This window comes from Phacochoerus africanus, chromosome 10, assembly GCF_016906955.1.
Source record: "Phacochoerus africanus isolate WHEZ1 chromosome 10, ROS_Pafr_v1, whole genome shotgun sequence".
Classification (NCBI taxonomy): domain Eukaryota; kingdom Metazoa; phylum Chordata; class Mammalia; order Artiodactyla; family Suidae; genus Phacochoerus; species Phacochoerus africanus.
In genome coordinates this window covers 3,535,994-3,557,407 of record NC_062553.1, presented here as the reverse complement: position 1 = coordinate 3,557,407, position 21,414 = coordinate 3,535,994, and the positions used below count along the sequence as shown (strand labels likewise).

Here is a 21,414-nt window from a genome sequence, read left to right as displayed (position 1 = left end):
CGGGGCTGTGGCCTGACTTACAGGCGTTTCCCTCGGGCGGCTCTGCTCACCTTTTTTTCTCGGGTGAAAATGACAAAGCTGCCAAGGCCCCTTGGCTTGTTCCTGGTGAGATTTCACCAAGAAGCAGGCCACTGTACCCTGAGCACCTAGCCTGCTCCTGCCATCAGGCTGGGCTTGCAGCAGGCTGTCTAGAGGCTGCTTGAGTGGAGGGGGTGAGACGGATGGCCGGACCAGTGACCTGCCGCTTGTCCTCAGGGGCAGGGAGGGACGCAGGCACACAGGCCTGGGAGTGGGAGCAGAGGGCGATGAGGACAAGGAAGCTGGTGGGATGGGCACTGAGTCGGTGGCCAGAGGGTGGTGTGCAAAAGGGCAGCGGGGAGTGGAGAGCCGAGGGGGCGGCACTCAAGCTCCTGTTCCCTGGAGCAGCCCGCCCAGCCCTTGTGCCAGCGCTGCCCTCTCCGTGCCCCACAGCACCCTCCTTTGTCCTTGGCCCTAACACATGCTCTTCACTCTGGATAACACGTGTCGTCCCCTCCACCCCCCGCCCCCAGCCTGGCTGCATCTGGCTCGGCATGGCCCACCGCCTACCCCCAGCCTTCTCTGCCTTGTGCTGCTGGAGTCTGCCTTGTGCCAGGCTTCCCGCTGCGCGGGGCCTTCCTTCGTGGATGCCCGTGTGTCTGGATCCTCACAGCTCTGCCAGGGTCTGGGGATTGTGCTCTCTTAATTGTACCCATTGAGTCCCAACACAGAAAGGAAGTTGGGAATGTGGAGGGGTAGGGGTGCCCGGGGGGAGGCTGTGACACCCCACACTTGCCTGCCCAGCCTCACAAAAGTTACAGCCCCGGGCCCTCCCCCGTCTGCACGTCCTCTGGTAAAAGCTTTGCAAAGACGTTCTTTTGGAGAACTTGTGCTTTGGATTCAAATAGGGGAGGGCCTGTTTTGACTTTCAAACGAGGTGCTGAAGAGAAGGCTGGTGCTTCAGTGCCCGCTGGAGAGCGCCAGGGCTTCAAGGGCACCAAGCAGCCCCTGCCCGGCTTGTGCCCGCCTCCCACCCCCACCCCACCTGGGGCCCAGGGCTCCGTTGCTCCTGGAATCTGCCGTGTCCTTTTCCCCCACAATGTTCTGAGAGTTGAGTTTCCATAACTGCATTTGCTGGGTGTTGTAACGTAGGAAAAGTCTTTGTAGGGTTTAGATCATTACATAATTAGCCACAATGTTGGATATTATTGATGTGTTCATAACTGCCTAGTTCCACCAAGGGCTTTAGATGCTTACTTAAAAGCGGTATTTCTACCTTAAAATAACAAGCAGTTGAGGGAATTAGTACAAAGGGCACGCAATGGTAGGAAAAGAACCAAACCAGATGTCACATGAGCATCCTAGCAGCTAAAGCAAAAAGGGCAGTGGGGTTGGCTGCAAAGTCCAGGAGACTATAGGTGAAGCAGGCTGATTCCAGGAGCATCATAGTGTTTTTGCGTGGGCCTCCTGACGCTTGGCGAGGCACTGTTGGCCTAAGAGATGAGGACGGAGTCTTGACTGCGGAGGTGAGTTCACCTTCCCCACACACAGCTCTGGAGGTGAGGAGAGCAGGATGTCGGTGTGGCTGGGAGGGTCTGGGGAGGCTCCTCTGAGAGGGCATTTGTGCCCCAGCTCATGAGGGAGGGCAAGGTCATTACCAGCTCAGTCCTGGCTGAGTGGGGGAGATGCCTGCCCAGAAGGCTCGCTGCCCGGGACCCGGGGGAGTCAGCCCCTCCCTCCTGGTGTCCGTCCTGGTCTGCTACGTCCAGGTTCATCCCCCCACCCCCCAGAGAAACCCCTTCTCCTCCCAGGACAGCACAGCGTCCTTTCAGGTCCAGGAGACCGCAAGCGTCCTTCGGCGCGAGGGCTGCTTGTTTGAAGGACTGTGCTCCTGCCGTGGCTGTGCACCCCGCACGCTGTGGGAGGGATGGGACTGACCTGCCAGCTGCCGCTTGTCGTCCAAGACACACCCGCCTTGTGGGGGTAACTCCTCAGGGAATCCCCTGTTTATGGACCGCGTGTCCAGGCTGGTAGAGGTGGGTGCCCAGACCCACAGCCAGCAGGAGGCGGGGCTGGGATTCAAACCCAGGCAGTCTGGCTCTAAAGCCTCTTCCCTTGCCATGAAGCCAGGCTGCCTCGGCGGAGTCCCCAGAGCAGTGGCTTTGGGTGTCGCTCTGCTCCCTCTCCCACGTGGGGTGTCGCTACACGGGTGTTCTGTCATGTGGCAGGGGTGAGACAGGGCTGCAGGGGGGCAGGAATTCACCTGCTTGCTGGGGCGGGCGAGCGGGGTTCCCTGCAGCTTAGAAGGGGGCTGGGGGCTGGCCGGGGGGGAGGGAGGAGCTGTCTGCCAGTGTCACCGCCCCCCACCCCCGCTGTCAGGGACTGTGTCAGCTCCGTGTTGCGGTTGAGCCCTCGAGGTGGGGCCTTGCTCCTCTCTCCATCTCTCTTTGCGCTCTCCCCCAACCTCGCGCTCTCAGCAAAGTGTAACCATAGCGAAGCGGGAAAGGATGGGACAGGCGTGCCTCCCCACCCTCTGGGCACCAGGCGAGGTGATGGCTGGTTGCCAGGAGCTCCCCTCCATCCCCCCAAACAAACCCATCTTGCCTCAAAGCAAGAGCATGGGGTGGGGACACCAGGGTTAAAAGACACACACTTGTCACGTGTGAGTGACAGGTGCAAGAGCTCTTGTCTTGCTCCTAAACTGGGGGGGGGGGCGGGGGCGTGGCCTGGGCTGAAGTCATTGTCCCCATCTGGTGACAGTGCCGTGCGGTACCTGACCCGTGGAGCTGGTGTCCCCTCATGAGTGTAAATTCGGCCCTGATGAGCGGCTGCCTGGGGAGGAGCCTGAACGTGGCCAGGTGGGTTTTACCCCATCAGAGGAAGGGGGGTGGCTCCCAGGGGTGGGGGCTGGGCTGCTGCCACCCTCTCCAGGACCCTCTCAGCCCTTGGGTGGGGCGGGTGTGAGCTCCCCTTACAGATGAGGAGGCACAGGAGGCTGGGACCTGGTGGAGGGGTTTTCCCCCTTGGCCTCCTCCCCGGGACCAAGGCCAGTAGCTATGGGGGGACAGGGTGGAGCAGGGGTGAGCTGGGAGGAGCAGGAGTACAGGCGTGGCCCTCAGCACCCACCTACCCCCACGAGCCTGTGTCTCCGTCTGAAAAATGGGGCTTGTTGCCGTTGTGAGGTTTAAATCAGATGATGGGTGAAAAGCCTCTCCTGGTACCCAGCCGCCAGGGAATGAATGAATGAATGAGTGAATGAAAGCAGGCAGGAACAGCTGAAGGAAGCAACTGGTTCTCCGTGTCTTGGAAAGGACTTCAGGGCATCCTGTTGGCCTCACATGCCCACAGAGGGGCCTCTGCTGGGTGCCCTGAGAGCTGGGGCGGGGCTGAGGGGGTGGCTCCGTTCAACGGCAGGTTCACAGTTTTAACCTGTGGACATGGACCAAGCTTTCCCAGAGTGGGAGTGAGCTCACCATCCCTGGGAGCATACAAGCAGTTCTGAAGGCCCCTTGGTGGGCTTTTTCAGGCACATTCCTTCCCAGATCAGGAGATCAAGTGACCTCCAAATTTCCTTCCAGCTTGGGCTCTGGGACTTGCCCTGTGGCTTCTCTGTTGCTCAGGCACACAATGAATGGTCCTGCCATGCCACCTGCCATCATTCTGCCTGCATCTACCTGCCAAGCACCTTCTGTGTGCCGGGAGCCACCTTCAGAGGGTTTATCCCGGGGGGTGGCAGGTGAGAGTGGGATTCCCAACACCCCTGGGGAGAGAGCCTGGGAATGAGCAGGGAGTGCTTCCTGGAGGAGGCATTTTTGGATCGCCAGGTGGATTTCATAGAGTGGTGAAGCAGGGAACGGTGTTCTGCATAGGTGGATCAGCATTTGCGGAGGCCCAGAGGCAGGTGATGAGAGGCTGTGTTCTGGAGTTTCTGGAGTGGGGTTTGATGATTCGCGAGATGAACTGTGGGACCTGGGAGGCTTCAGGCAGGTTACGGCCAGGTCACTGGGGGCCTAGGACAAAGAGATCTTTGCAGGCAAAGAGGAGTGTCCACGATGGGCATCCTGAGCAGAGGGGTGTCAGGATCTCTTCCATGGGGTGCTTCCTGAGCAGACCCTGGTCTTTAGTTTCCTCCCCTGAAACATGGGGACAGCAGGGCCCCTAATGTCATGGGGCTGCCGCAGGGGCCAGAGCGATGGCCCTGTGCCAGTGGCCACTGACTTTCCTCCTTTGCCTGCGCCTGAGCTTGAGATGTCTCTGCGACCGAAACAGACAGGTACCTGCCTTGGTGCAGCTCTTTCTCATGGGCAAACTTGTGACTTGAGCTGAATCTCTGGGTCGTTATGGAGCTGCTGTCAACCACTTGAGGGGCCCTCGGGCTCCGAGGGATCCACTGCCCTGTGCTGGGTGCCAGTGTGGACCTCCCGGCCACGCCCAGGACCCCCAGCTCCGAGACAGTGCATGAGCTTGGAAGGTGAATTCATTCTGCTTCTGGGGGCAGGCTCCACGCTGGGCCATGGGGTTCCCGGAACGGCTCGGTGTGGCATCCGAGGCTGCAGAGCCGGGTGCCCATGTTGCACCTGTGCCTCCTCCCACAGGACACAGGGACTTCTGTGGCCTCTGCAGGACACAAGCTTGGCCCCAAGTAGGTCCGTGTGTCCTGGGTGGCTGGGATCAGGCCCTCCTGGTGGAGGTTTCTCCACGGTTCTGGCGTCTGGCATCTGCCTTTGGATGGTGAAAGTCGGCTACACAGAGCACGTGTCCCCTGGGTGCCGTGGGGCTGCCATCCAGGCCCCTCCACTTGGGTTTTACAAATAAAGAAACCGAGGCATGTGGGATCCGAAGACCGAGGCCTGCCGGGTGCCAGCCTCAGGAGGCCCTGGGCATGTGCTGCTGCTTCTGGTCCTGGCAGACCCCGGAGGCTGGGGCCCACCACTGCCCGCCCCGGGCCTGAGCCCAGCCTCATTCACTCTTCCCCACCAGGCCCTTGGAGACCCTCCAGGCTGTGGCACCCAGGCAGGCTGGTGATGTCGGTGATGACAGGCTGATATCATGTCACTCTCTTGTCACCCTCCCGGCCTGGGGCACGAGGGAGGCTGAAGTGCGGTCCCACTGGGCCTGGCCAGAGGCCAGCCTTGCTTCCGTGGGTGGCGTTGGGCAGGAAGCGGGGCTGCGGAGGTGGCAGGGCAGGGCGGCGGGGGCAGGAGGGCTGGCGCGGGGCCAGTGCGCCGCTCTTGAAGGGTCCCATTGATGGGTGGACGGCGGGCAGTCAGGATGCAGCGGCCTTCCTGCTGTCCCCCGGCCCCCCGCCGTAGATGGGCCTCCGCGCCTCCGCCCTGCTCACAGCTGCTTGGCAAGCATTCCGCGGCTGCGTCACCTCGATGAGGAGCCAGACGTCCTGTTTCTGCTCTGCTCTGGTTCACGGGGGAGCTGGCGGGCGAGGCTGCACCGGTTTCCTAGGGCTGCATGAGCAATGCCACAAGTGGGGGCTTAAGACTCAGAATTCATTCTGCAGGGTCTGGGGACAGACGTCTGAGACCCCCTGTCGGGACCCGCACTCCCTCGGAGGCCCTAGGAAAGATTCTCTCCTGCCTCATCGGCTTCGTTGGCCTCTGTGGCTCCTGTGGCTCTGGGCCGTCCACGGCGTCTTTTCCTGCAGCTGCGTCGTGGCCTTCCTCCCTGTCTGTGTCCGAACCCCCTCCCCCAGCACTCTGAGACTCCAGTCTGGATGCAGGCCCTCCCTCACTGGCACAGCCCCATCTTAACATGGTCCCGTCTGCAAAGGCCCCATTGCTGAGCAAGCTCACGTTCTGGGGCCCTGGCTAGACATGGGTTCAGCTCCTTACTCAGCATCCTGGCCCCTGCGTCGCCGATCTTCCCGCCCCCCCCAGCCCTCGCTCCTCCCCCGCCTGGGCCCATCGGAAGCTCTCCTGCCCTTTGGGGCCGAGTCTCCACCTGCCTTCCTCCGAGAAGCTTCTTTTTTCTTCTGCCGACACGTGAGGGTTCTGCCCGCATGGAGGCCCCAGATGTCACTGTGACCTCTCTCGGGCTACTGACCACACCCTGCTGAAGGCATGCGTGGCCCTCTCTTGTCTCTCTCCAGCCCACGGGCTCCCGAGGCTGGGGACGCCACCATGACAGTCTCAGTAACGCGTTCTTCTCTTCCCCATCCGCGGAGGCCCAGCGCCTGCTCTGTGCTGCTCGGTGCATGAACTGCGCTTTTGACGCGTGTTCGTTGTTGCAGCCTCGTGGCCGCCCTGGTTTGACAGTCAGGGCTGTTCAGGCCTGTCAGTGAGTGACGTTCATGGGCTGTCCTAGGACCAGCCCCGGGCAGAGTCTGGAGCTGCTTCCTTTATTCAGAAGCTTTTGTGGGCGCCTTCCATGTGCTCTGCGTTAGGGACCCAGCAGGCAGCCAGCGGCCCGTCCTTCCCTCGTGCACTTACGGCCGTGAGGTCGTCGTTAACCACACTGTGGACGGCAGTGGTTTTGCCACTGACCCCTTTGGTGACCTTGGCCAAGGGCGGCCCCCTGGGGACCTTGGTTTCCCCATGTGTAGCCCTTGGCCTTTAGCCTCCCAGCCTGAGAACGAGCCCCTTCATCCAGCAGCCCTGCTGGCTGTGCACACCCCGTCCACTGGCTCAGGGCAGGACCAGAACCCTGCGTCGAGAGGCCCCAGACAGACCACCACCAGCCGACGACCATGGTTAGGTGGGGCACGCTCTGCCCGAGGCCCTGGCAGACGCGGAAGCCTCGGGCACAAAGGCTGCGTTGGAGCAGAAGTGACCTTTGAATCCCCCAGCCCGTGTCCCCGCCCCGGGAGCCTCCAGAGGCTCCTTCCAAGTCCTGTGACTCAGAGCTCCCGGCGAGGCCACCGGGTCACGCTCCAGCTCTCAGTGGGGGCTTTGAGAGCTGGCCTGCGTGGGACCCGGCTGCCACGCGGGAGGCAGGTAACGCGCGACGTACCTGGGAAGACCCCTGGGGGGTGAGGAGCTGGGGGAGACGGACGAGCCTGGGGCAGAGCCGGACGTCCGAAGGACGGTCTGCTCCCTGCCGAGGACAGCTCCTGCCCGCTGCCTGGAGCCCCTGGGGGAGCAGTCGGTGGTGGTCGTGCTGGTCACGCATGCTGCTGAGGGGGTCGTCTGACAGCTGGGACCCCTACCCTAAGCTTGGCCTGCGGGAGAGTTTTCAACCTTCAACCCAAAGTCCTGTGCCAAACTCATCTCAGGAGGGAACCCTGAAGAGGATATGCGTTTCCCCTGGCTGCTGTGACAAGTGACCACAAATTTTGTAGCTGGAAACCACATGGAGCTATTGTCTTCTGGTTCTGGAGGCCGGGAACCTGCCGGGAGTCCCAAGGAGCTGAAGGCAAGGAGGTGCGGGGCCCGTTTCTGCCAGAGGCTCCAGCGCAGCGTCTGTTCCCTGCCCTGCGCGTCCTCGATGCTGCATTCCTGGGCTCACGCCCCCCTCCTCATGTGCTGCAGGCCCCTCCCTCCAGGGCACATGTCCATCTCCTCCTTGGCAGCTGGTCCCTCAGCCGCTCTCTCGTAAGGTCTCTTGTGGCTGCTGGATCATGCAGGATGACCCCATCTCAAGATCCATAACTGGAGCTCCCCCTGTGGCTCAGCAGGTTAAGAGCCCAACATAGTGTCCGTGAGGTTGCAGGTTCAATCTCTGGCCTTACTCAGTGGGCTCAGGATCCGGCTTTGCTGCAAGCTGTAGTGTAGGCTGCAGATGTGGCTCGAATATGGTGTGGCTGTGGCTGTGGCTGTGGCTGTTGGGTAGACCAGCAGCTGCAGCTCCCATGCGACCCCTAGCCTGGGAACCTCCATATGCTGCAGGTGCAGTCCTTAAAGGGAAAACAAACATACAAAAAGATGGTGAACCTCGCCCCACCTGCAAAGTCCCTTTGGCCATGCGAGGTAACACCGTCACGGTTTAGGGGATTACAACGTGGACGGCTTTGGGGGCCTCGGTCTGCCGACCACGAGGAGTCTTTTGGGCGGTTCAGGTCAGGGCAGCAGGGCCAAAGGCGTCCACCTTCTTTCTGGAGGACGGGGCTCTGATTCCACCACCACCTGCACGCCTGGCCCCTGGGGTGTCTGAGGCCGGCTCACGGCAGGTGTCCAGCTAGGCTGTGGATGCAGGTCTCCCAGCTCCTTCCGCTTGGGGCAGTGCCCCCAGAAGTTAGAAATCAGTAAGACTTGAGAAGTAGAGTGTGGCATTTGGAAGCGAACTCAACACTGCTGTGGGCAGCCCTCTGCTCCCTGTAGTGCTGTTCGCACCCAGGCCTGCCTGGGCACCTCCCCTGCCCTGAGAAGCAAGTTCCGTTCTGCTCGTATTACCGAGGAAGCAGCCTTAGGGGCAAGGGACGTTCCCAGGGCCTCCTGGTGAGCATGTGGCTGGGTTTCTCCCACCACATTTATTCCACGAGTGGAACTCAGAGGGGACAGTCGATTAAAGACCCGAGGGAGTCTATGCTTGGTGAGCTCCAGGGACAGAGCGAGGCCAGGGGCTGGGGGACAGCATGGAGGAGGCGGCAAAGGAAGGGCAGAAGCTCCACCCCCACAGGGCTGTGTGACGGGGCTGAGGCTCTGCCCACACAGAGGAGTCTGGAAACCACCCAGGCAGGGCCAGTCTGGGACTCGGGTGACCCATGTCCGTGCGCATCCCAGTCTCGGGCCTGAGAAAGTTCTCTGGGCAGGGCTGGGGCAGGGACGTGCCACGTGTGCCCATGACTGGTGGCACAACGCTCAGGCAAGTCAGCCGGGAGCTGGGGCCTGCCCGGCGGGAGGCAGGGTGTGTCTGCGGATGCGCAGGTGATGGGGCAGGGACCCAGGGCTCTTGAGAGATGCTGCAGGTGCGGCTTCATTCAGCTGCAGGTGGGAGGAGAGCGCTCTGGAGCCTGAGCAGGTCAGGGATGGATTTAAAATCCGAGCGGGGTGTTGGGGGGAGGCCCACCCTTTCTTTAAGAGCCTCTTGAGCAGCATTTCTCAGATTTTCATTCGCCCACGATCCCCTGGGATCTTGTTAAAATTCAGGTTCTGATTCAGTGGGTCGGGTGAAGCCAGATTCTCTTTCTAATGAGCTCCCAGGTGACTGATTAGGCTGCTCCGTGGGGCTCTGTGAGAGGCAGAGGGTCAAGCGGCTTGAGTCCTTCCTCTGGTGTAACCTCTAGCCCCTGCCAGGTGGACACTGGGAACCCCACGTGACAGATGGGGCCACAGAGGCTCTGAGGGTGGAAGTGAGTTCTGGAGGTCGCCCGGGAAGGGGCAGGGTGCTCCCCCTCCGCCAGGCCGTCTCGAGAGTGGGTGCCTGTCCCGGTCACCCAGCCAGTCCAGTGGGGGGGACAGTTCAGGTGTGCGGCTTCTTATTGCCCCCCCTCCCCAGGCTTCCCGCGGCACAGGAAAAGGGAGGCAAGAACCGGGTTTTATGAGCACCTACTGTGTGCCAGGCACCTCGTGGGTCACCTTGTTTATCCTTGTCACAAGGACAGCATCCTTCTCTCGGCGCCGGCAGGGTTCTGCACGCAGTGGTCCCAGGAAAGGCCACGCTGACTCGGGCAGCTCCCAGCCAGGCCCAGGAGGGCTTGAAGCACCTGCTGGGGGCAGCAGCAGCCCTGGCAGCTCGGTCAGCTTCTTCGTGCGCCTCTCTGCTTTTTGCTCCTAGAGGAGCAGTACTGCCTGGGCGCCCTCAGGAGAGAGGCTGAGCTGTCTGTCACACCAGACCTGCCTCTGCTTGGGCTCGGGGGGCAGCGTGGATCCCAGGGAGGCTGGAGACGTCCCCTTCCCCACCTGACCCCAGCCCGGGCCTGGCCACTGGAATATGTCCCTCGGTGACATTGTGGTGGCTTTGTGGGCGGGGCACCTCCCCGGGGGCAGCTTTCAGTCGCACAGATTGCTGGCGGGAGGTGGAGAGAGCCCAGTGGGAAGGGCTTAATCCTCGCCCACCCACCCCACCCCACCCCACTGGACGCTGGCAGGAGAGGTCACCCCGTGGGTGGGGCTAGAACTTCTCTCGGAACATGCCGTGGGGGACACAACCGTGTCACCAAGTCCTCCACCTCCCTGGCTGCCTTGTGGCTGCTGTGACCTCTGCCTTCGGCAGAGCACGAGGGCCCGGCCACCAGATGGGAGAGCTGGGGGTGGGGATGCGGGCGAGGCGCAGTGGGAGGCAGAAGAAGGGGTCTGGGGTCTGATGCGCCTGGTTCCCGTTCCAGAGCTGCCTTTGACTGTATGCGGCCCTTGGACCCGACGGGGCTCCTAGGTCAGTGAGATGGGGCAGGGCAGCACGGCAGCCCTGGCCACCAAGCGCCTCTCACAGGGCAGTGCCCGGGAGTGTCCTTGACACGGTGCGGTGTCCTGACGGTGGTCAGCACACCAGGTCAGGAGGCGGAGGGCAGGAGACGGCTGAGGCCAGGCGGGCAGGAGGGCGGCTTGCCCCACGCCCCTGGCCCAGGACCCCTGCCAGGACCCCCGTTTCCTGCCTGCCTTGGGTTTAGATGGAGCAGCCATCCCAGGACCCTGTGCTCACACCTGCCTCTGGGTGGCCTGTCAGCTCCCTCTGCCCATGAGGCGTGGGGCTGCTTTAACGTCGGGGTCCCCCACTGCCCTTGGCTTATTCTTTCATCTTCCGCCAAAGGGAATCGCCTGCCCGCCCGCCCACAGGGCCCGCTCGTTACTGACCCAGTCACTGAGGGTGTTAAGTGAGCTCCCGCGTGCCAAGCCAGCTTGCCTGAGAGGCAGGGCCTTTGTGGCCAGCTGGTGCTCCAGCGCGTGTGGTGGGACGTCCTCCGCTGCTCCACAGCAGGTGAGGGGGCTGCTAGGACCCCCGGGGTGTCTGGCTGGGAGGCCCTTCCTGGGCTGTGCAGGCGCTGGCACGCGGTAGGGGCCGATCTGGGAGACCTCCCAGTCCAGCCTCTCTGTGAAACATGGGGACCCTGAGGCCCAGGGTTCCATGTGTCCCCAGCCCCTGGGATGGAGCCAGGCCAGACCCGGCTGCCTCTGCCTTCCCGAGACCTGGATCCAGCCCCCGCCCGGCCGCCTGCCTTTCCCCACCCAAGGCTCCAAGCCGGTGATTTCCAAGCATCTGAAAGTAATAAGGAAGCAGCGTATGGATGAAATAGCTGGAACATGGAATTGTATCTTGTGGTCAGTGTTTCTTTCTGTCAAAACATGTCTCCTTGCTGAGCTGGGTTGGGGAGGGGGCCCAGGAGACCCTGTTTCTGTGGCCTGAAACCCACAGAGGAGTCAGCTCCATAGCTCATGGGGTGGAAGGGGCAGGGCTGGCCTTTGAGTTAACATCCCCTATCTCGGCCCCCTTTGGCCCGGCCTCCTCGCAGCCAAGGGAGCTTCCTAAAACCAGAGCTGACCCCACACCGTCCAGCGCCAGAGCCTTCTATGGCTCCCCGTGGCTTTTGCATTGACGTCTAAGTCCCCCAATCCTCTTATTCCTATCGACACCCCCTGCTTCTTTCTCGGCCCCCCTCCTGCCACTGCTGCCATCCCAGGGTTCCTTTCAGGCCTGGCCTCCTCCCCTGCCAGCTCCTTCCCTGGGGACCCCTCCTCCCCTTTCCTTAGCCGTTGTGACTTCTGCTCCCAATACCCCAGGCCCTTCTCGCACCCTCTAATTCTTTGTTGTCTTTCAAACCCTTGATGCTGTGAATTCTGTGAGGGCCAAGCCTTGCCTGTTGTGTTTATTGCTGTGTCCCCGGGACTAGCACAGGGCCTGACACATAGTAGTTGCTCAAGAAACGTGTGTTGGATGGGTGGGTAGGTAGGTGGGTGGATGGGTGGGTTGGATGGATGGCTGGATGTTTGGGTGGATGGATGGATTGCTGGCTGGCTGGCCGGAGGATGGCTGGGTGAATGGACGGATGGATGTCTGGGTAGGTGGGTGGATGGTTGGTGGATGGGTTGGGGGTGGGCATAGATGGCTGGACAAGTTAATGGATGGGTGGCTAAGAGGATAGATGGTTGGATGGGTAGGTGATGGGTAGACAGTCTCATGGCTGAGCCTTTATTTGTAATTCGAAGCCTTCCTAGATGCACTTGAATCCTGGAATTAGCCAGGTAGGGCCACCTGGGCCTCACTGATTGTTGAGGGAGGGCTCATGGCCCAGGGCCACAAGAACGGGGTCTGCGCTGAGCTGTGTCCAAGCCTGAGGGTGCACAGCCGAGTGGGACACAGTGCCTGCCCTCTTGGAGGTCACCATCCACTATGGGAGGTGCTGCGGGCCTGGTCATGGTGGTCTGTTGGCACCGGGTGGTAGTGGTGGCATAAAGTGCCCTGGGCACGGTGAGGGGAGGGGGCCTCTTCCTCGGATCGTGCTGAGGGAACCTTCGTGGAAGAGGTGACATTTGAGCAGGCTTTGTCGGGCGAGGAGGCGTCGGTTGGTGGAGGTGGTGGGTGGGGAGCTCTTGGCAGAGAGAACAGGGCGGTCAAAGCAGCAGGTGCTTTCCGGGAACAGAGAGGTGGGCTCTGTGGCTGGAGGTTAGGGGGAAAGAAAGCCAAGGAGGCGAATTGAGACACCCGGGTAGGGACTTTGAACTGGATGTTTGCAGCAATGGGGAGCCGCGGAGGGTTTTACACAGATGGACCTACATTCCTTCGCTCAGCCCAGAGCTGGTACTAATGCCAAGGTCAGGTCCAGGTTTGTGCTTGGAATTCCGACATTTCTGGAAATTCTTGTCCACGCCCCCCACCCCACTCCCAGTTCTCATCTCCAGGCCATTTGAGCTCCAGCTCATGTATCCCAACAACAGGGCAAGAGGCAACTTGTTTTTCATGGGTTTGTACAGGTCTCCACTGAGTGTGGGAAAGGGAGCAAAAAAGAAGAATCCGCTTTTGTTCCGCACCCTCCCCTGGGGGGGAGGGGGATTTGAAAGGGAGGGCGGACCCTTGGATAACCCAAACATTTTGCAGAGAACCAAAACACAGGAGAGAAATGCCGCCTGCAGGCTCCCTCAGACCCGGGCCTGCCGAGAGCTGCCCCCCGGGGCCGGGTGGGGGGTTGTTTTCTGCAGACGTGGGCCTCCCCGCTCTGCTTCCCTCTCGCCCCCTTTCTCGCCTTCCTGGTCGCTGGAGGCGGCTGTGTCAGACGGCAGGTGTGTCCTGCAGGAGGCAGGTGGAGGCGGAATTTCCCGACTGCTCACCAGCAACCCTCATCCTTAAATGCCAGCAGCCCCTCCCATCTTTGCTCGCCACCCTCCCTCCAGGCCCATTTCACATGTGAGGGGGACCGAGGCTCGGGAGGTGGGAAGACTCACCCAGGTTTCCGGCTGGGTGGGCACGGCTGGGCGGCTTTCCTCCTCGAGTAGGGATGCCCGGGGTGCTGCAGGGTGTGGAGGAAGCTGGGAGGCTGGGAGGCCAGGCTGGGAGGGGGACCAAGCCTCTGGATGTAGAGGCTGTGTGGGCTCACGTCTCAGCTCTGCCCCCTACTGGCTGGGGCTGGCAGGGCGCCTGGCTTTCTTATTTGTAATTCGGGGGATGTAGCTCGTAACCCACTTCTCCCCATCTTGCGCTGTGCCCTGGGGGCTACTTTTGAACCTGGGGTCTCAGACGGGTGACAGTGGCCTCACTGTGTCCTGATTTGCCCTCTTGTCTGAGGGCATGGCCGGGGCCTCTGAAGCAAAAGGCCCTCGGGTCCTGGAAGGGATGGCTTATTCCCCCAGGTCCCCAGGGAAGACGGAGAGGCCCCGCCCACCTCCCCCCCCCAGCCCTGCTGAAGGAAGGGAGGTGACAGTATACCTGCAGGTGGTTTGGTGATGCTCATTGGCACCTACCGGGTGGGGGCTCCTGGGGGGAGGTGTGGGCCTGGCCTCCTTGTGACCACTCTGCTCCCTTGGGGACAACCCCGGTGGGGCAGGGCAGAGAGAGGGGTTGCAGGGCCCGGGCCTGGGCCAGGAGGGTCCAGGCGAGCGAGCGGCTCTTGTCTCCTCGGACCAGGTTTCTTGGGTTGGGGGACTCCGTCCCAGAGCTCTGTGGAAGCGCCAAGAGCAGCCCCCGCGAGGTGCTCCCCGGGGATATTCCTAAACCCGAGGCATGAGGCAGTTTCCAGGGTTCCAAGGAGCCTTACACCTTGGGCTCAGGGCCGAGCTGGCTGAGTTAGAAGGACCGTGGGGCTGGGGACAGACCGCCGGGATGTGGGCCGTCGCCAAGCCTCCCTGAACCCCCGTTTCCACCTGAGAAGTAGGAATCGGCGCTGTTACGGCCACCGCCGTCATAGGGGTTGTTGAGATGACAGTGTCCGAGGGCTGGGTGCACGCCGGGAGTTTAGTCGATGCTCGCGGCTCAAGAGACAGGACAAGATCCCGTTGTGCAGGTCACAGCCCCCTGGGCCCCCTCCCAGCCCGAGGGTTCTCAGGACGTCGGGACCAGAGGGATTCTGATCCATCCAACCATCCACCCATCCGTTTATTCACTTACAAGGATCTGTTACATACCTGCCGTGCTGGGCCTGGTGGGAACGGCCAGTGAAACGCAGGCACTGATAGGGAGGGTGTGACCCTGACTTTCTGGAACCTTCGATAATCTGGTGGCGCACAGAGACCCTAAGCAGGCATTTGGTGACACAAGCAGTTGGTGCTCGGAGGAAGAGGGGATTCGGGAGAGGGACGGGGGCTGGACAGGGAGGGTTTTCCTGGGAGGGTGACCTTTGGGCTGATGCATGATAGAAGCTCATGCTTCTAGACAGGGTGCAAAGGCCCTGTGGTGGGAGGAAAGCTGGCTTGTTGAAGGGACCAGCAGGAGGTCAGTAGGCTGGGCAGGGGGTGGCAGGCAGGCCACGCAGTGCCTTCCAGCCACGGTAGGGGGCTTGGACTTTGAAGACAGCGCAGAGCCCCTGAAGGGCTTACACCTGTAGTGACAGGGCGGCTTTGCACCCTGGCTGCGGTGTGGAGAGTGCTTGCCAGGGTCTGAAGCCTGATGGAGGATCAGGATCCGAGTGCCCTCAGCCAGCGTGTCCAGTGAGGTCCATGCTCCTTAGCAGGGGGTGCGTGGCCGCCTGGGACCTACCCTGCAGGCTTCCCTCCTGTCTTCCCCTCCAGGCTCCTGGGCTCCTTCGTGTTTCTGAAATAAGCATACTCCTTGCATGTCTGCATTTGCACATGCTGTTCCCCTGCTGGAAACACCCTTCCCTGACTTGTGAGCTCTCGGTGGAGTTCTGTGTGTGTGTTCCTGCAGATGGTCTGCAGCTGCCTTTGTACCCCACCCCACCTTGTCGTTGGGGTCTGAGCGTACACGCTGTAGCCTGGAGCCTGGCACTTAGCTGGGGCTCCAGCGCCAAGCATGCTGGCTGAATGAATGAATAGCATGCTAAACAGAGCTTAGGGAGCTCAGAGGCCATCTGGTCCAAGTTCCCTTGAAGTGATAGGTAAACTGAGGCACAGAGGCACCCAGCGTGGGGGGGGGGGTCGGGGAGGCTCTGGGACCCCCTGCCCTGTGGCTTCTTTAGTGTTTCCCGGCCACCCTTCCCCCATGCTGTTGTCCCCTCGGCCCACTCAGAGGCTTCCTTGCAGGTTGAACTTTGTGACTGCAATGCTTCATGCGTGACCCTGGGGGTCACCTTTGATGTTGCTGCGGCCTGGATTTGGGGTGTGGCCCCCGTGGGGCTGAAGCTGGGGAGTGGTGATCTGCTGGGGAGAAGGTCCAGCCCCCCCCACGTGCCCACAGGGCTGCGTACCCACGCTTCCAGCCTCACATGGTTGGAGGTTTTGCCCTTGAGAAGAAGCCATCGCTGTTACATGACCCGGGAACATGCTTCCGAACTAGTGTGCCCGGGGGGTATGTATCGGTCTGCCAGGGCTGGGTAACAAAGTGCCCCAGAGTGGGTGGTTTAAACAACGGAAATGTCCTGTCTCCTGGTTCTGGAGCCGGAATTCCCAAGTCAGTGTCTGGCTGGGCAAGTGGGGGCCGGCTCCTTCTGTCCCAGCCTCTCGCCGGGAATGGAGTTGGCTGGCAAACTTTGGGGCTCCTCGGCTTGTCGCCACGTCGCCTGTCTCTGCCTTCATCTGCAGGTGGCCTTCTTCCTCTGTGCCTGTGCCCAGATGTCCTGTTTAGAAGATACCAGTCATACTGGATTCGGACCCACCCTAATGACCCGATTTTAACTCGATTGTCTTGGCAAAGACCGCCCATCTCCAGTTAGGTCACATTCTGTGTACTGGGGGTTTAGGCTCTCATGTGAGTTTGGGGGGACACTGTTCAACCCACCACAGGAGACAGCCAAAGTAAGCTCAGACGTTGTTTGCAAATGTGAGGGTTGGGAAGTCTTGGGGTGAGCGTCCCCTGAAGACAGGGTCTCCAGCAAAGATTCCTTGGGAGGGGCCACCCGGGATGGGGCAGGGTTGCAGCCGGCAGCCCCCATTCTTCAGGCCAGCAGCCCGAGGCCTGAGGAGTGGAAGGGCCTGACCAGGACCAGACCTGACACAGCGGGGATTCTAACCTGCTTAGAATTAGCGCGAGGGGCAGCCGGTAACAGGGCTGAGGGAGGGAGGAGCAGGACAGGACCTCGGAGCAGCTTAATTCCGAGACAGACCGTGTGTGAGGCCACTGCTGGGGGTGAGGCTTCAGAGCATAATTGCCTCTTGGGCCCTACATCAGGCTGCCACTTATCACAGCCCATTGGGTGCCAGGCACCATGCTGGGCCTGCCGTGCCGCAGCTCCGGGACCCAGAAGTGCCTGCAGGATGGGTGCCCAGATCTGAGAAGTGTGGAAGCTGGGGCTGGGAGGCTGATCGGTGCGTGGGTGGCTGGGTAAGGACTCGAACCTGGGTCTCCGCGATCCCTGAGGCCCTACGGTGCTGCCTCTCGTGGTGTATGAATGTGCCACCCAGTGCCGCTGGCACCGGAGGGGCTGGGCTGGGGCAGTTTGCCAGGACTGTGTGGTTCTCGGGATGTCAGGTGTCCAGAGCCCAAAGTGGACAGTCCCGGGCAGACAGGGACGGTCCCCTGATCTGGGTCAGGGCTTCTGTATCTCCTAGTGTTTGTGGGAGAGGCCCGGATCTAGCCTGTGCCTGCCCTGAAAGGTGCCAGCTTCTCTCTAGAAGGTTTCTCCCACGTGGTGGTGAATCCGCTCAGTCTCTGTGGGCTCCCTGGTCCCCTCACTGGGTCTGAAGGCAACGTCTTGATGTAGCAGGTGTGGTTTTTCCTCTGCAGCCTGGCTCTCGGGCACGTGGGGACCACCCCGCTTTCCCCTCCAGACGTGCGGTGTTGACGCTCCAGTCCTGGCTGCAGGCCCAGCTCGGGGCCAGAAGTGAGGCAGAGGCCAGGCGAGGAAGAGGCGAGTGTGCCTCGGCAGGAAACGTGGGGTCCCCCGGGCATTCAGTGTCACCCCCCTTTTCCCATCCTGAGCTCAGCACCAGCTAAGAGATAAGACACAGGACAAACACCAGCAATCCAGTGGCGGCTTTATTATTGTCAAGGAGTATTTTCTGGAACAGGAGGATGTGGTTTTAGGTCTGTAGCCAAGAGGAATTGCTCCTCTCTCACCCCTGAACCCCGTCACTGGACAGTCGTGGCCCTGAGCCCTCCTGCACAGTCTGAGCAGCTGGAACAAACCCAGCCTGCAGGCCACAGCCATGAGCAGCAAAGGAAGCACAAGAAAAGAGGGGCAAGTGGTCCCATCTCTCAGAAAGGAAAGTCATGCATGGCCTGGGAAGCTGGTCTTGTTACTGTGGGGTCACACTCCCTGGCTCCTGGCTTGGCACGGCGTCTGTGTGTAGGAAATGTTTGCTGAGCGGAAGCATGGCAGTGGCGTGGGCTTGACTCCTGGGAGCGTTTGTGGGAAGCTGCTGAATTCTTCCACACTCACTGCCCTGTTCCTGCCTTTAGCTCTTCTTCCCTCTAGTGTATGTCCCCCCCTACCTGTCCCAAGTTCAGCTCCAAGGCCCCTTCTCCAGGAAGCCTTCCTGGTCCTGCAGATGGCTCTCTGTCCCAGCATGGCTCACTGTGACTTTCAGAATGCTTTCTCTAGGTTGGAGATGGGCAGAGCCGAGGAGTCTGTGACCCAAAGCCTGTCGCTCCAGGATGCCAGCCTCCAGGGAGGACTTCCTGTGTCCATCGCCAGGGCCGCTCCACCTGCGGACTGGGCTGTTGTGCAGGTTCCTGCTCTGGGCTGGGGGTGGCCCTGTGCTCAGGAGGGCTCCACACTCAGAGGGGGCTCACCCCGGGAGGCCCCCCGTTTGGCTTCTGCGGCTGTTGCCAGCTTAACTCTCTTAATGATTCTTTAGCAAGAGGCCCTGTGTGTTCATCTTGCACTTGGCCTCTCTAGCTACCTGGCGGGCCTAGGTGGATCCGATGGGGACATGTGGCTGCCTGCATTCCTTTGGTCTTCACTCTGCAAACGAGAGCCGAGCGGAAGTGGGGGGTAGGGACGCTCGGAGGGGGCCGTCTCGCAGGCCAGGCTGTGTCCTGGTGTCCTGGAGGCGCTGGCCTGCAGGGAGGGGTGGGAGACGGAGCTAATGCGATGGCCTCAGGTGTAAGTTGCCCTGCGGGGCCCTGGCCCAGCCCCCGCGTCCTTCTGGGGCTCAGCACCCGAGCAGGCCTCGCGAGACTTCGCTCACCCGCCTTTCCCAGGCTTCCCTCCCCGCGGGATTTCGGAGGCAGGGGTAATGAAGTGTCCCCTATAAAGTTTCGTAGAAAGTAATCTGCCTAGAGAATGGCCCAAGGGGGGTAGTTGGCCGCTGCCTGCCGTGGGCAGTGATTACCACGGTCGTTACGCCTCGGGGCCGTGAGCCGGGAGACGAGCGGATGTGATGTCTTCAGTTGTGAACTGCGGGGGGCCAAGCCGGAGGAAGACGCAGGTACCCTGGCGGTGGAGGCGTCTTCGGCCTCGGGCGCCAGTCTGGCGGGGGAGGGCCCGTGGGGCGCTGGGAACTGAGCGCCGCGGGGTGGGTGCTGCGGACCCTGCGCGGAAGCGAGGGTGGGGCTGGGAACCGCCGGATGTTTGGCCGCCATCCTCTGCTGAGGTTCTTCCCGTCACATGACTCTGCTGTTGGGACAAAGGGACATAGAGGCTGAGAAAGCCACGGGTCTCGCCCGAGATTGCCCAGCTAATGGGATCATGCCAGGCATGAGCCTGACCTGACCCTGCCATTTGCAGATGTGCCCAGGCACCTGCAGGGACTGCAGTGCGAGCTCCAGAGGGGTTCAGACGGTCCGGGCGTCCGAAGTGGGGGGTGTGGGTGTGCGACCCTGGACCAGGCATCTGGCACTTCACAACCAGAGGGCCTCTGTTTGGCTGCTGGCAGGTCCACTCGCTCAGCTGAGTGACATGAGGTGAGGCCCGTGACGTGTCTGAGCCTCACCCTTGGCACACATGGGGCAGACAGAGCGGCCCTGATACCCGGGACGGGGCGGGTGTGACGCGGCGTGACTGCACAGCCCTGCGCCTGGCATGGGAAGGGTGCTCACGAGGCATCTTCCTCACTGCCTCTGCGGGAGCACTTGACCCACGTAAGTGACAGGCAGCCCAGCCAGAGCTTGAGGGCTGCCAAGCCCAGTGTGGCCATTTCTGCCCCGGTTTCCCAGCTGCCTGCCTCAGTGTCCCCATCTGGAAGACAGGGCTAATCATCCCAGTACCTGCCACAGTATTCAAAACGAAAGCCCTTCTCCTCTCACAGAACACCTGGCCTTGTCACACCTGTGTCCCCAAGGGGTCTCGTTAGGGAGGTTTGTGAGGTGTCTAGGTCCAGCTGGGAAGCGGCAGTGCCAGGAACCTCCTAGTGGCCGCGGGTGAAACACACTGGGAGGATTTAGTGAGGAGATTCCGGATTTGGCCGCCAGATGTTCGGCTCCCCAGGCCTGCAGGTGAAGACGGCCGCGGTGGGTTGGGGTGGTGCGGTCTGGACACTGGGTCCTGACCCCCTGCCCTGCGCTGTCCATCATGCAGAGACAGCTGGCCCCGTGCAGTCCCTCGGTGCTGACCAACTGTCGGACACGGGCGGGGCCTGGGGCCTGAGGACTCAGTGAGCTCCTCGCAGAGTCCCCAGTCGTCAGGCCCTTGGAGTAGAGGCTGAGCGTCCTCAGGGGACACTGGGCCCCCAGGAGGCTGGGCCTCGCTTATCCCATGGAACCTTCTAGAAAGGGAGGAAAACCAGGCCACTTGCCCTGCACCCCCGGCTTTTACTGTGCTGCTGGCCGGGAGGGAGAGGTTGGACGGGGGTAGGGCAGGGTGCCGTTCTGTACAGCGGGTCCAGCCTCGGCCGCTTGGGGCCAGAACAGCTCTAGTGGATGCGCCGAGGGCACCCCCCTCCCTTGGGGCTGCTGGCGGCGAGGAAGGGGAGGGTGACTGAGACAGGCGCCCCGACTGTCCTTGCACCAGGAGAAGATGGAGCAGTTTAGTGGCCCTGCCACCTGCCGGCAAAGGAGAAACATGAAATGAGGGGCAGAAATGTGCCCTTGACCCGCGAGCTCTTTCCAGATGGCACAGGAGGTAGGAGGGGCACCGTGCCAGGTGAAGTTGGCAGGATGGGCTCAGGTTTAGAAATGATGCCCTCATTGCAAAGCTGATTAAAGCCCCTTCCACTTAGGCCTGGCCCCCACTTCCTGACTCAGCCTTTAGCCTCACAAGCAGCGAGTCAGGATGCTTTCCATGGAGTCCCGCTGAGCTGGGGTTCTTGGGGTTGGAAGCTTTGGGCTCTGCCTTCTAGCTGGGGTGGGGGGCATCCAGAGCCCCCAACATGCCAACACTGTGGGAGGGGGTGGGAGGGTGGTCCTTCTTCTTGAGGCCCCTCCCAGCTGCTCTGGGCTCCTGGGGGACCTGGGGCCTCTTCTGCCCCCCTTTGTGTCCCTGGCTGGGCGGGGTGGGGGGGCATTCGCTGTGAATTTCCTCCAGGAATTTGAGTAGGTGGGGATTTTTGTCTTGTGATAAAAATGTCACCCCGACCATGCTGGGGCCTGGTTTTTAGAGGAGAGCTTGGGGGCTGGAGAAGCACGTTCCAGAGAGCAGAGATGGCTGGTATTCATTTCTGCTTGGTGCCTGTTCTGAATCCTTAACACTTCTGAGGATGTGGCCCAGGAAAGGCTGAATGGTGCCGTGCTGACAGGCGCTCTGTCAGTAGCCCCAGCAATTTATGAGGGATGGGTGGTGACTCGGGGGTCCCCTGACTGCCCCTGCAGTGCTCTCTGTCCAGGATGATTTGGTGGAAATCTCTGACTCCATGCTCCAGCAAAGCCCCTGGCTGGCCGTGTGACCTCAGGCAAGTCCCGAGACCTCGTCGTGTCAGGTTCCCATCTTGGAGATGAAATGGCCGTGAAAACCTCTGGCGATGTCTCTTTCTTGCTTAAAACCTTCAAGTGATGGCCTGTGGCTCTTGGGATGAATCTCAGCACACCGGCAAAGCCGCAAGACTCAGCCTCCTCCCCACCCCGTGCTTCAGATTCTGCAGTGTCAGCAGGTGC

General features: G+C 61.4%; 1 protein-coding gene across 4 annotated transcripts in view; it reads left to right on the top strand.

Annotated features, from left to right (window-relative positions):
• Positions 1 to 21,414, top strand: part of SORCS2 (sortilin related VPS10 domain containing receptor 2) — a 463,077-nt gene that overhangs the window by 115,561 nt on the left and 326,102 nt on the right. The window lies entirely within an intron of this gene.